The sequence below is a fragment of the Canis lupus genome, chromosome 38 (genome assembly GCF_003254725.2).
Source record: "Canis lupus dingo isolate Sandy chromosome 38, ASM325472v2, whole genome shotgun sequence".
In the NCBI taxonomy this organism is placed as follows: domain Eukaryota; kingdom Metazoa; phylum Chordata; class Mammalia; order Carnivora; family Canidae; genus Canis; species Canis lupus.
The window spans coordinates 11,035,761-11,048,878 of NC_064280.1; the positions used below are offsets into that span (position 1 = coordinate 11,035,761).

Here is a 13,118-nt window from a genome sequence, read left to right on the forward strand (position 1 = left end):
TCAGAACAGCTTTAGTAGAATAGATATTGTTTCTTCTTTAAACATTTGATAGAATTCCCCTGAGAAACCATCTGGCCATGGACTTCTGTGTCTTGGGAGGTTTTTGATGACTGCTTCAATTTCCTCCCTGGTTATCAGCCTGTTCAGGTTTTCTATTTCTTCCTGTTCAGGTTTTCTATTTCTTCCTGTTCCAGTTTTGGTAGTTTGTGGCTTTCCAGAAATGCGTCCATTTCTTCTAGATTGCCTAATTTATTGGCATATAGCTGCTCATAATATGTTTTTTAAATCGTTTGTATTTCCTTGGTATTGGTTGTGATCTCTTCTTTTTCATTCATGATTTTATTAATTAGAGTCTTTACTCTTTTGTTTTTAATAAGGCTGGCTAATGGTTTATCTATCTTACTAATTTTTTCAAAGAACCAACTCCTGGTTTTGTTGATCTGTTCTACAGTTCTTCTGGTCTCTGTGTCATTGAGTTCTGCTCCAATCTTTATTAACTCTCTTCAGCTTGGTGTAGGTTTTATTTGCTGTTCTTTCTCCAGTTCCTTTATGTGCAAGGTTAGCTTGTATATTTGAGTTTTTTTCCGTTTTTTTGGGGGGTTGGGTGGGGGGATGCTTGTATTGTGATGTATTTCCCCCTTAGGACTGCTTTTGCTGTATCCCAAAGATTTTGAATGGTTGTATCTTCATTCTCATTAGTTTCTATGAATCTTTTTAATTCTTCTCTAATTTCCTGGTTGACCCTTTCATCTTTTAGCTGGATGGTCTTTAACCTCCACGTGTTTGGATTTCTTCCAAATTTCTTCTTGTGATTGAGTTTTAGTTTCAAAGCATTATGGTCTGAAAATATTCAGGGACAATTCCAATCTTTTGGTATCAGTTGAGACCTGATTTGTGACCCAGTAATTGGTCTATCCTAGAGAAAGTTCCATGTGCACTTGAGAAGAATGTGTATTCTATTGCATTTGGATGTAAAGTTCTATAAATACCTGTGAAATCCATCTGGTCCAATAATTTAAAGCTTTTGTTTCTTTGGAGATGTTGTGCTTAGAAGATCTGACATTTGCAGAAAGCACCATGTTAAAGTCTCCCAGTATAAGTGTATTACTATCTAAGTATGTCTCAACTTTGATTATTAATTGATTGATATACCTGGCAGCTCCCACATTAGGGGCATAAATATTCATGATTGTTAGGTCCTCTTGTTGGATAGATCCTTTAAGTATGATAGTGTCCCTCTTCATCTCTTACTACAGTCTTTGAGATACAGTCTCTTACTACATCCTCTGATATGAGGATGGCTACTCCTGATTTCTTTGAGGACCATTTGAATGGTAAATGGTTCACCAACCTTTTATTTTCAGGCCTCAAATGAGTCTTTTGCAGATAGCAAATAGATGTGTCTTGCTTTTTTATCCAGTCTGAAACCCTGCACCTTTTGATGGGATCATTAAGCCCATTCACGTTCAGAGTTACTATCGAAAGATAAGAAATTAGTGTCATCATAATACCTATTCAGTCCTTGTTTTTGTGGATTATTTCTTTGGACTTCCTCCTTCTTTTACAGGGTCCCCCTTAATATTTCTTGCAGAGCTGGTTTGGTGGTCACATATTCTTTCAGTTTCTGCCTATCTTGGAAGCTCTTTATCTCTCCTTCTATTCTGAATGAGAGTCTTGCTGTATAGAGTATTCTTGGTTGCATGTTCTTCTCATTTAGGACCCTGAATATATCCTGCCAGCCCTTTCTGGCCTGTCAGGTGTCTGTGGAGAGATCTGCTGTTAATCTAATATTTCTCCCCATATAAGTTAGGGATCTCTTGTCTCTTGCTGCTTTAAGGATTTTGTCTTTATCTTTGGAATTTGCAAGTTTCACTATAAAATGCCGAGTGTTGAATGATTTTTATTGATTTGGGGGGGGTTGGGAGACCTCTTTATCTCCAGGATCTGAATGACTGTTTCCCTCTCCAAGTTAGGGAAGTTCTCAGCTATGATTTATTCAAATACACTTTCTGGTCCTCTGTCCCTTTCGTGCCCTCTGGGACCCCAATTATACGTAGATTTTTCCTTCTGAAGCTGTCATTTATTTCCCTTAACCTTTCATCATGATCTTTTAATTGTTTTTCTCTTTTTTCCTCAGCTTCCTTCCTAAGGAAGGAAGGATTGTATCTCATTTAATTGATTTTTAAATTTGGCTTTATTACATCTAAATTCTGCAGTCATGAAGTCTCTTGAATCCTTTATGCTTTTTTCCAGAGCCACCAGTAGCTTTATGATTGTGTTTCTGAATTGGCTTTCTGACATTGAATTGTAATCCAAACTCTGTAACTCTGTGGCAGAGAGTACTGTTTCTGATTCTTTCTTTTGTAGTGAGTTCTTCTTTCTAGTCATTTTGCTCAGTGCAGAGTGGCTAAAAACGAGTTGTATTTGTTAGAAGCACAAATTCTTCTCTCTGTAGCATTCCAGCTGTTCTCTCTTTAAATCTCAGACTGCATTGTAGGTTTTCAGGACGATTTGAAAGTTATCTAGGTAAGTTGGTGGGGACAGTTGACTTGGGACCCTACTCTTCTGCCATCTTGCCCTGCCCCCTCACTTTTTCAAATGTTTTCTATACTCTGTAGGGCAGAATGATGTTTGGTAAGGAGCGTGAAAGATAATTGGTAGCTTAAGTTGAAATTCTATATGACTCAGGGAGGCATTACACATCCATTGAGTTGATTAATTCATTCTTTAGTCATTAATGGTCTCTCTCAAAACTTATTTTGCTCTTTCAAAAAACAAATTGCCCACCCTTAGTAGGCTGCTTGGAGTAAGTGTCTGTGAGCTCCTCTTTCCATTTTATTTCTATGTGATTTGTACACATTAATGTACACACTCACCTACTTCAGGGCTTACCATGCAGGTGGAGGCTCTACATTTCTTTAATACCCTTGTTTTACCTCCTAATGATAATAATACTCCCTAGTTTAGCAAGTCAAGCTCTACAAGTCCCTGGAGTATTCCTTCTCTGGTCAAATAATTTCAATTGTCTTTGGAAGATGATAATTTGAATAGCAAATAACAGCAGCAAGAATACATTTCAAGCACTTTCTAGTCCTATTGTGTACAAGTACAAATGAGGAATCTTAGTGTTCAGTGATTCGCAAACAATTTTGCTTAGGCAGATGTCAGGCTGACTGCATATAAAATACCCAAGACAATTTTTAAAATTCCAGTTCTCAGTATCTCAGTGGATCTGGGGTGTAGTCCAAGACTGTATTTTTTAAAGCTCTTATGATGCTAAGCCAAATCTGTGAACCTACACTCTACTCTGCCATTTAGAAGATACTGTTATAAATGGCTTCAACATTTAATATATATGCACATGAATTCCAAGGTTTGTTGCCCATCAATATCATTTTGGTCAAGTAATTTAACATCTCAGTGCATCCCTTTCTTCCTTAAGAGGTGTTTTGTGAGAACTAAATGAGTTTAATACAAGTAGAATGCTGAGACCTATCCCCAAGATAGGAAGATCTTATTTTCATTTTTATTATTAATCATTCATTTATTTTGTAGTCATCCAACATTTATGAACAACTTATATCAGACATAGTGTTTCATGCTTGGGGAATACATAAATAGAGAACATCCTCCTTTTGCTGTTATCACTAAGAAAGTAGCATGGAAAAATAGGTTTATAAATAAATAATTAAAATAGATGCATTTATAAATAAGTAATTAAAATAGATCCTATTCATAAGAGTCAAAACTATAAAAGTATTAGAAGGAAGCATAGAGGAAAGCCTTCATGATACTGGGTTTGGCATATAGGAGAATCTTCATGACATTGGATTTGGCAGTGATTTCCTGGATACAATAACAAAAGCACAGGCATCAGAACTAAACAGATCAATTAGACTATATCAAAATTAAAAACTTCTTCCCATCTTCTAATAGTCTATTTCCTGCAATGCACTTAACCACACTCTCTCTGGCAAACTCTTTCTCTTCTTTCAAGTCTTTGTCCAGACCATCCTTTGTGATCACTCTTTTCTGCAAACTGGTCTGCTCGCCACTTTTTCTTCATAACACTTTTTACCTCTAACATATATAATTCACTTAATTGAGGTATTGCTTATCACCTGCCACCTCTCAGGAGTCTGTGGGCTCCAAGAAATGGGAATCTTTGTTTATAAACTTATCCCAAGCATCTGGACGAGTGGATGGCACATAGTTATTTTGAATAAAAATGTGTTTAGTTAACGATCTGTGGAAGTTGAAGGGAAAAAAAAAAAAAAAACAGTGCAGAAACCTGGTTGATTTCCTCCAGAGAATGAATAGAATAGTGCAAGAGAGATTTACGTATGGATAAAACCTGAGCCATGAACCAGAAGCCTTCGTTATAGAAGCAAGAGGAATTGGTGCTCAGCAGATGCTGGCACTAAGAGAATAGAGGACTGTATAAAGATCAAATTGGCAGTAAATCCACACCAGAATAAGGAAATATATTCTCTGTCCTGTTTACCTTCTGCCTCATTCAGGTGTTTTACACATATAACATGGAATTGCTCATCTGCATGAATTTCATGCGATAGGATGAGATATTTTGCCTTATTTAACTTCCTTCACAGGACATTTGGGATAATCTTTATCCTCTAAAAGATAAATGAACACAAACAAACTCTTAACAGAAAGGAAACTAAAGTCAGTCAGGGAATAATCTTGGATGTCAAATAATTACTAGATTAATCGAACTGTCTACTATTCTCCCACGTGTAAATGGCTATACACTCTGAATGAGAACAATGATGATTCCAGCTAGAGTAAAAATTCAGAACAATCCAGACAGGAAAACAATTTTCTGATTGTCCTACAAAGGAATGAATTATACATTACAAAATGATTGCTTTTACATTTTCTAGGGCAACATTATTCCATCGCAAGTCAGTGTTATTCAATTCTTTTGTATTCTTTAATAATAAAACCTGCAAGTTTGTAAAGTTAAGTAAAGAATATATCACCATCATTTCAGGCAGCGTGGTATTACAAGTTACCAGAAATGCCTGGAAGCATCCCACTTGGGCCTCTTCAGAGAAAGCTTATTTTCCATCTTGCTATAAAATAGAAAATGAACATAACGAATGCTTCTGTTTGTTCCCCAGACATAGTTTAAAGCAAAGGTAATACATAACCATAAGAAAAAACATAGCTGGTGATCTCTTTCTTAAGGTATTCATATCTAGCAGTATCTTTGAAGTTTCATTCATTAGGCAAAGGAGAAATTCAGTCTATTATTTCTCTTGTAAATTATTTTTTTAAAGCATGTAACAGTTCAAATATACATCACCATGTGTTCTTCAGTCCTGTTATCTGGAAGGCAAGGGAAAAATATTTTACCTCCTTTGGCTAACAGACCATCAACTAAAATCATAAGAATTTACCTAGTCCTTCTATCAGAATGTAATGAGGGCATATATTCCCTTAAATTTTCTTTGTTCCCCAAATCTTTGCTTTCTAATATAATGTGCTTTAATTTTCATTTTCCTAATGACAAAAAAAAATGTTGAGAATCTTTTTGCATACTTATCTGCCATATGTGTATCTTCTTTGGTGAAGTGTCTGTATAAATCTTTTGCCCATTTTAGTTGGGTGGTTTGTTTTCATGTTGTTTAATTTTAAATATTCTTTGTATATTCTGGATACAAGCTCTTTACCAAATGTGTTTTACAAATATTTTCTCCCAGTTTGTGACTCATCTTTCCATTTTATTAAACTTAAGCAGAAGTGTTTTTTTTTCAGAAGTTTTTAATAAAATTCCAACTTACCAATTTTTTCTTTTGTACATCATACTTTTGCGATTACATCTGAAAATTCATTACCAAACCAAGATCATGTAGATTGTGACAGTTAGGTGTATGACACATTTTGAGTTAATTTTTAAATAGGGGGTAACGCCTGCATCTAGGTTCATCTTTTTGTATATGTGCATCCAAGTGTTCTAGCACAATTTGTTGAGAAGACAAATGTTTCTCCTCTGAATTACCTTTGCATTGTCAAAAGTCAGTTAACCATATTTATGTGAGTCTATTTTTGGATCTGTTCTATTTTATCTACTCTTTTGTCAGTATCACAATGTCTTAATTAGCTTTATTAGTAAGTCTTAAATTTGTTTGGTATGAGTCCTCCATTTCTTTTTATTTTCTTTAATATTTGTTAACTATTCTAACTCATTTTTTAGGAAAAACATTCAATTCCTTTAATTCCACAGTCTTAGAATTTTCCATGTCATATGTAATTTTAAAAGAATCTAATTTTAAGTTGTTCCATCACTAAACTATACAACAGAAAACATTAAACACTATAAATAGTTAAGAATATTGGGTGTGACAAGTATGTAAGACTCTGGAATTCTTAATTACACACTAAAAGGTATACTCACTTTTCTTTCTTTCTTTCTTTTTTTTTTTTTGTTACTAATTACTTATAACATATAAAATCATCTGAAAATTTCCATTGTATTATTGTACACTCTTAATCGTTTGCTCATTTTTGTATGAAAGTAGAAAATGTAGAGTGGGCTTATGAAGTGCTTTTGCAAAATCATCACATTTGAAAGCAAATCAGTAAGATGATCAATACACCTGTAACTTCCAAATGAAATTAATATCTTTAAAAATTATATTTTAAGATACTTCATCAACATACTTCAATGAAATTATCCACAGATTCTAATTAAGTGCAACAATAGTTTTTCAATCATAAGGAAAGTTTCAGAAACAGGCCCTGAAATAGCTTACAATATGATATTTAAAATTCATATCAATAGTATAAAAATGTATAAAGTAAAAATCAACTGATCTCATGAATACATTTCTTTATTTCTAAAATCACCAACCAGTGCATATATGTTTTCAAAGTAGTGACTTTATCATTTTTTGTGACTTTATCATTTTAAAAAATAATATATGCCCACAATTCAATAAACTAAAGAAAACCAAAAAAGTTAGAGGTAAAACTCAACATAATAGTTAAAAACCTACTATCCAGGGGTGCCTGGGTGGCTCAGTTGGTTACGTGTCCAACTCTTGATTTCTGTCAAGGTCATGATCTTGGGGTTGTGAGATAGTCCCGTGTCAGGCTCTGTGCTTAGTGGGGAGTCTGCTTCTCTCTCTCTGACCCCCACTTGCATCTGTATGTTCTCTCTCTAAAAAAATAAATACATCTTAAAAAAAAAAAAAAAAACCTACTATCCAGAAATAAGCAGTATTAACATTTCTCTGGACCAAAAAGTGAATAGAAGGATGGATATACATCTACAGACAGAACAAATTTTTCAATCAGAGATTAATTCTATAAATGGTATGTTTTAGAGGTACCTGGGTGGCTCAATCAGTTAAGTGGCTGCCTTGGGCTGGAGTCATTATCCCAGGGTCCTGGGATCAAGCCCAGAGTCAAGATCCCTGCTTAGTGGGGAGATTATTTCTCCTTCTACCTCATGTGCTCTCACACTCTCTCTCTAATAAAGAAATAAAATCTAAAAAAATATGGAATGATTTAAATTAAAGCATTAATTACAATTATCTTGAATTCAGCAGAAAATAACTGAAGAAGTTACATGATTTTAAAAATATATTAATTTTACTCTAAGTTCTGAATCTTCAAAGAGATCTCTAGATTGAAAAAATGTATGATGAAAAGCATTATGAGTTAGAAGTTATCGTTTAATTTCATGTTTAAGTCTTACATATTATGGGATGAGTTGATTTTCCTATGATGAATTGATTGACTTGCTTACATCACTTTCCTCTTCTTTCCTTTTTCATCTCCTTTCTTTGCTTTACAATTATTTTATTTTCTGAGACTTTGTACTATTTACATTTTGTTCAAGTATTTAATTCACTTTATGTATTTAAATTGTGTCATTGCCCATCAGTCCATATGCCAAAATATTTCTTATTCTCCCTAATTTATTTTGATTAATGTCAGAGTCAGGTGGATTTAATCATCCAAGCATTTTGTTTTAAAATATGATTAAATGTACTCTGTATTCCCAAAGTATTTTGTGTTTGAAAAAAACTGATTTTTTTTTTTTGTTTGTTTGTTTGAGAGAGAGAGAGAGAGAGAAAGTGCTGCGTGGGCACAAGAGAGGGTGGAACAGAGGGAGAAGGAGAGAGAGCATCTTAAGCAGGCTCTCCATCCAGTGTAGAGCCCATTGTGGGGTCTCACAACCCTAGGATCATGACTTGAACCCAAATCAAAAGTTGGACGCATGACTGAGCCACCCAGGCACCCCAAAACTATTTTTAAAAAATGAAAACAGCAATTTGCTGAATCTCTATATTTTGAGAATAGAGATTGCTGCACTGTCTTCTCATATTGATGGCTGCTCTGATAAAGTCTGACACCAGCCTGACTTGCTTTTTCTGGCTGTGTGAGAATAGTCCTTATTTTTCATTCTCAACATTTAATTGCTTAACAAGGATTTGTCTCAACCTTAATTATTCCATGTCAAATTGCCTAGGCATTCCAGTTCATTTTAGATATACAGATTTAATTCTTCCATTATCTCAAGAATATCATCCTATATTATGTTTCTAAATATATGTTTTTCCTATTACAGGATTCACTCCTTAGGGACACCAATCATCCTTACATCAGGTAAGTTTGTCTTTTTCATCTACAATTTTCCTGATAATTCCTTTTGTTTATTTGTTTATTTTTCCTTTAAAGTGGTTGCTGGGTCTATCTTAAGTCAGTCATTACATTTTTAGCACAATTTATTCCAGCCTACTATGGGTCTCACTTAAAAAAAAAAATTATTTATTTATGAGAGACACAGAGAGAGAGGGGGGAGAGACACAGGCAGAGAGAGAAGCAGGCTCCATGCAGGAACCCCTTGCAGGACTCAATCCTGTGACTCTAGGATTATGCCCTGGGCCGAAGGCAGGTGCTAAACCGCTGAGCCACCCAGGGATCCCCTGGGTCTCATTTTTAACGAGTTTGTAATAGTTTGGGTTTGCCTTGCTTCTTTAACTCTGCTGTCTCCATACTGTTCTCAATGTGTTATTTTATTATTATAACAACTGAAAGTGATATTTATTGAACTCAGGTAATATACTTTCTTCCTGATGATATTCAGTGAGTCTGACCTACAAAAATGACAATGTCATTGTAGTTCAACTTAATGAATTATGTCCCATCTTTTGGTTGCTGCAGTTGGGTAAAGTATTGATTTTTACAATTCTTTAACATGTGTTGACTTTGAAAGTCCTTGTGGCCTACCATCTGCCTCATGCTTCTGTAGGCAGAGATACTCTGGAGAGATTTGCTTTATTTTCTCACGGGGCTTTCTACTCTCCACTTGGGCTGCTTCTCTCCACTATGGAATATGTTAATGAGAATCTCAGTCTATTTTTTGTTTTTTACTGTCCTTCTTATAATAATCTTCTTATAGAAAATTAGCACTGTTGTTCATACCTTTTTCTATTTAGCTGCTCCTTGTGATTTATTTGTATTTTTCAAAAAATAGTTTTGATTCTCTTCCTCTGAATGAAGAAAAAACTTTGAATCCACTTCTTTCACCATATTTCTTCTTATTGGATGACTATATTTCTTCTGAATCAATTTCTTCCCAGAAACATCTTCAATTATCCCCTAAGCCGTTCTTTATTTCTATCTTCCTATAAGTTAAATATGTGACAGTTTCATCAAATACTTTAGAGTATATATTTGCACCCTAAAGTATATGTTTGTTTTGAAATGATTTTATAGGGAAGCCCAGGTGGCTAAGTGGTTTGGCGCTGCCTTCAGCCCAGGGTGTGATCCTGGAGACCCCGGATCAAGTCCCACCTCAGGCTCCCTGCATGGAGCCTGCTTCCCCCTCTGCCTGGATCTCTGCCTCTGTGTGTGTGTGTGTGCTTTCATGAATAAATAAATAAAATCTTAAAAAAAGAAATAATTTTACATATGAATGAGATATAAAATGTGTTTTGCTTTTTTTTGCCTAAATCTTTTCAAAATTGTTGGTATACCATAAGCACATACTTTTTTTTTTTACATTTATGGAACTTTATTTTTTAATTTTTTCTATTATTTTTTATTTAAATTCAATTTGTCAACGTATAGTATAACAGTCTGTGCTTATCCCATCAAGTGCCCTCATTAGTGCCCGTCACCCAGTCACCCCATCTCCGCACCTCTCCTTCGCAACCCTTTGTTTCCCAGAGTTAGTAGCACATATGTTTTAACAGTACTTTTCATATCTTTTAATTTTTTTCTTTTTTTCGGATCTTTTCAAAGATAATATTCCTCTTTAAAAAAAAAAAGTTTCTTTTCTCCCTACAAAAAGATTGAATTCTCTCTCATTTTCTTGAGTATTTAGAAATATAACATTCTTTTTACTTATTTTGCTATATTGCAGATAAAAGTCATCACATGCTTGCCATTTAGAGTTTCTGTCTGTTTCCTTTTAAGTTTAAAGAGAGCCACCTCAGGCACTGAAATAAATTCCTAGAAGCTGCATAGTTGGAAGGTTTCAACTTTCTAGCCCAAAGAGGTATTGCAAAGTTCTCATTTTTATTCTGTGAACGTGGAAAATTGATCTAAGTTTGTGAAGTTCAACAATATGGATATAATGAGTCATCTTCTCTTCTAGGATACTCACCATTCACAAGCTAAATGGAACTTAATGCTCAAGGCATATAGATATGAATGTAGAAATTAATAGATATAAATATGGATGTAGGTGGAGGTATAGACAGAGGTAGAGGTAGAGGTTGATGATACGTGTTTTCCAAACCTACTTTTTAGTTGTGCCTAAAATGCACATGAATTCAGAACACAATATTTCACATTTTCTTTACCTAAGTTGATTCCACATTTTCTTTATCTAACAATCCTATAGGAGTCATTTGAGAAATCAGGATGCCAAAGCACATGGCTTCAATATTAGTTCAAAAATAAGGAGAGAAGAAAGTACTGTGGGATGCAAAGGTTGTGGGGGCAGATGCAAGGATTGACAAGAAATAACCTGAAATATAGAGTATCCAGTAATTCAATCTGATTTTTTTTTTTTTACTAAACAGAGATTTTTAAAGTAACTCTGCTTGTTTTTATACATGTAAAGACACATATACATTTAAAGAAGCATCAATACTTCCATCATTCAACAAATGGTATTTAATATTAATATTATGTTCTTAAAGCTATATATAGTTTTTTCATCCACTTTCTAAGTGAAGGTGAAAATATGTGAGTCTATTTAAAAGTGGTTCTAGTGAGTTTTCTCGTTAGGGGTCTTATAACTTCTAATTATAACTGTGAAACATAAAATCATAGTAACCATTTATCTTTAAAAAAAAAAATAAGTGCCATGAAGGTTCAAGAGATGGGAAGAGACACTTTCATTTCTTTTCTTTGGAGTGCACTGTCTTTCATGTTTCCTTATAAAGGTCCAACTTTCATGTAAATTTCAGTGAACATATTCCTTGATTTAGAATCTTAAATCTATCTCTCCAAATAGAAAATGACCTTTGAAAAATTGCTTTTTGATGTGTTTTCTTTCCTAAGTTGAATCAATATAGAATTCTACAATTTTAAATTAACTATTTTACTTAATATTTGTCTTATTCTTTTATTTTATACTACACAGATTTCTGAATTGTACTTTAAACAAAAGAAATTGGATAATAAATAAGTAATTAAAATTTGATCAAGTAATAAATTGAATCTTCTCACACCAATCAAAAATATTTTTAATGGGTTATTATGATTGATTCAGAGTACACCAGTGCCTAATATTTAAAGACCCAGATAGCTAATGATTAAAGGTAATTCAAGTACAATATAGATATAATTAAAAAGTAATTTGATAAATTGATAAGAAATTTGATGTGTAAATTATGATACTAAGGACAACTCAAAGATGAACAACAGATTAATTGGGAATTGCTTCATGAAGGAACTATCCTTTGTTTTTGTTTTTTAAGATTTTATTTATTTGTGAGCGACAGAGAGAGAGAGAGAGAGAAAGAAAGACAGAGGCAGAGACACAAGCAGTGGGAGAAGCAAGCTCCATGTAGGGAACCCAACATGGGACTTGATCCTGGGTCTTCAGGATCACATCCTGGGCTGAAGGTGGTGCTAAACCACTGAGCCACCTGGGCTGCCCCAGGAGCTATCCTTTGAATTAAGCACCGATTACTGGTAGATTTTGACAGCAGAAAAGGAGGAAGGATTCCAAGAGATTTGCTGCTTAATATTCTAAGGATCTATAGGATTCCTAAAGATAGTTCTGCAGTATTTTTAGCATCAAGAGAAAGTTAACACATTCTCCAAGTAAATGAATCCCCTGAAGACCATTTGCTCTTAACATTTGCGAAAGTCATATATTGTCGGAAATTTGATTAGAAATCAGATCATTTGACTACCAGAATTAAGATGTTAATTTTGAAGTTCAGTATTCTGGATTTATATCCTTGTTGTTATTCATTTATTCATTCACTCATGAAATATCTACTGAGTGCTTAGTATATGCCCGGCGCTCTTCTTGACACTGGGGACACAGCTGTGAGTAAATACTTTACCATATGTAACCTGAATTCTCATGTTAGAAGGAGATACATTACATGAAGGAAGTGTTTGCTATTAGTAAAATGAAACAGAAAAACACAATAGTTGGGGCAAGGGGGTAGGTGGGGAGAGGTGGCAACTGGCAATTTTAAATAGAGATTTCAGAGAAGGTAACATTTTAAGCCAAAATCTAAGGAGCCAAACTTAGTTAACTAAGTATACATCTTGAGAAAGAGCATTCTCAGCACAGGGAATAGCTGGTTCAAAATCTCTGTCTTTAAGACACAGCAAGAGGGGCCAGTGTGAGTGGACCAAAGAGAGTCTGGGGTGGTGGTGGTCGGAAAGAGGTAGATTAGAAGAAAATCAGATCAGAGAAGTATTAAGGATCAGACAGTGTAGGGCCCTGTGGGCAGTTGCAATGGTTTAAGCTTTGCCTTTCAATGGCATGACAGCTCTTGGAAGGTTCAGTGTTAACGAGTGACATATTCTGACTTCTGTTTTATGAGCATCATACTGATTGCTGTGTTAAAAAAAAAAAAGACAGTACTGGGTCATGTGGGATACAAATT

The 13,118-nt window shown here is 34.4% G+C and overlaps 1 long non-coding RNA gene across 2 annotated transcripts in view; it reads left to right on the top strand.

The window, feature by feature from the left end:
- LOC118353567 (uncharacterized) overlaps positions 1 to 10,525 on the top strand; it is a 37,566-nt gene extending 27,041 nt beyond the window's left edge. Inside the window, exons 4-5 of one of the 2 annotated variants that reach the window (XR_004812778.2) lie at positions 8,600 to 8,637; positions 10,400 to 10,525. This is a non-coding gene — a long non-coding RNA (uncharacterized LOC118353567). Of the gene's footprint in view, positions 1 to 8,599; positions 8,748 to 10,399 lie in introns of those variants that run through there. The other variant, XR_007409175.1, reaches the window with a different exon arrangement.
- Positions 10,526 to 13,118: the final 2,593 nt, after the last annotated feature.